The following is a 1,964-nucleotide window of genomic DNA, read 5'->3' as shown; positions in this document are numbered from 1 at the left end:
TCCATTGCTATCTTGTCAGTTTCCATACATACACTTGTGTATCTCCATGACAACTAATCATCTTCACCAGTCCCTCATTAAGCCTCTCAGTGTATTTATACCCCTTGTGTTTCAGTCAGTGGTTAAACATTAGCTACCAGTGTTACCAATTTATTGATTTTATCACTATATTTGATGACTTCCCCTTTTGAGACAAATCTAGCAACTTCTTGGACAAACCTAGATGAACTCGCCATTATGATGTCATCTAGCAGAATTTAGCGAACAATTTTAGCTTTCCATTGAAATCGGTTGGCAGCACTGCTAGCTACGTTTCCGTACAAAGTTGCGTATTTAACTCGTATGTGGCATATTACACAATAAAAAGGCCAATTTCCATCTAGTGAGTCAAAGAGAAGTAAATTGTCACTTCCTGATAAACTGGTGTTAAATATCACTAAGAAAATTAAGTGTGAGAAGCCATTGTGTCGAGTAATTGTCATATGTAATTTCTTGGATCTCAGACTACGCAGAAACACAATTAAGGTAGGCTACGTTTGTTTTTAACTGTCAAGGCCTGCTCTTTGGGAACACAGTTTCTGGGGGAAAATTATCCAGAAACACTTTGACAGCTGGTTTTCCTCAGGCGTTTCAAAATGACCAAAACAACATTTCAGATCCGTCCGCTGGTTAGTCCAGTTATCGTCCCATCATGATGCAATTCACATTACTTTTTTGGCTGTGCATCCTGGAAATTATTCGGGTAAATGTGTTTCCATCACATTTTATGCACATGTTTTGCAAACGTAATTTAAATAAAATGTATCTGACTCGGTTGCACGTTTGTAGAATTAATACGCAACTTGGTGTTTACATCAAACAACATTTTTATAAGTGATATTACAAAAAACATGTAAAATAGGTGGGTTGGACTTGGAACAGCTATCCTCATACAACTATGCAAAGCTGTTACAGTATAAAATAGACTGCTTACTAAGATCTGCACATTTCCTTGTCCCTGATATACCCATGACAAGAAACTGGAAGTTTAAAGTTCAAATGTTCAGGGAGAAACAACAAGAACAAATAACAGGAGTAAGAGCAGCAAAGGGGTCAAGGCTATCATTGATGCTAATGTTCATTGAATCCTCATTCAATTACTGTTCAATGAATACATTTTCAGTCTTGTCTACTATAATCAACATCATAAGACAATGATTTATCAGGACAATATTTTACTGGGGTTTACAGCTACTGTTTTTGTTCATGAAATAAATTTACAGCTCTTAAGTTCAAGCTTCTGCTAAAAGTTGCTGGCACTGGTGATACTCTCAAATATTATAGTCTGGTGTCCTTAAAAAGGGGGTATGAGATCAAGAATAGTTCCTCTTGCTAAATCTGGAAATAACTACTGAAACTAGCAGAGCTTGTTTGTAGCTATATGTGTATTGTATGTAGGTGAAGTCATGGATACATTAGATATTCATACTACATATCAAAATGCATATACCCTTGAATATCAGTCCTGCATAGTAAGATGTCACAGTAATATTGCTGTTTGAATTTAGTCTAATCTGTCAGATTCAGTCTTTTGTACTTCAGCAGTTTTGTCAATGCAGAAGTCAAATGGTTTCATTTGAACACGAATGGAAAACAAAACACCCTTCCCCCACACTACTCTCACCTCAGAGACATCCCAGACATACTGTAGTGTTGGCCCAGATCCGGCCCACATCTGGTACGTGTGGAATCCATGTGTACCAGATGTGGGCCGGATCTGGGCCGAAACTATGTTGCTGTCATCAAACGCAAACGTCCAGCAGTAGATTCTCATGCACAAGATGATTGTTAACCCAACAGATCAAATCACAATTTTTGTACAGATGTACATAAAATAATAAATTAAACAAAAATCAGGTTTAAATTATGACGAGTGCTCTTTTTTCCATGATATTTGCACACGTGGGCAGATTTACTAACAGCGC

This window comes from Pimephales promelas, chromosome 2 (assembly GCF_988280905.1).
Source record: "Pimephales promelas chromosome 2, fPimPro1.hap1.1, whole genome shotgun sequence".
Lineage (NCBI taxonomy): Eukaryota > Metazoa > Chordata > Actinopteri > Cypriniformes > Leuciscidae > Pimephales > Pimephales promelas.
This window is presented reverse-complemented; position numbering follows the sequence as displayed.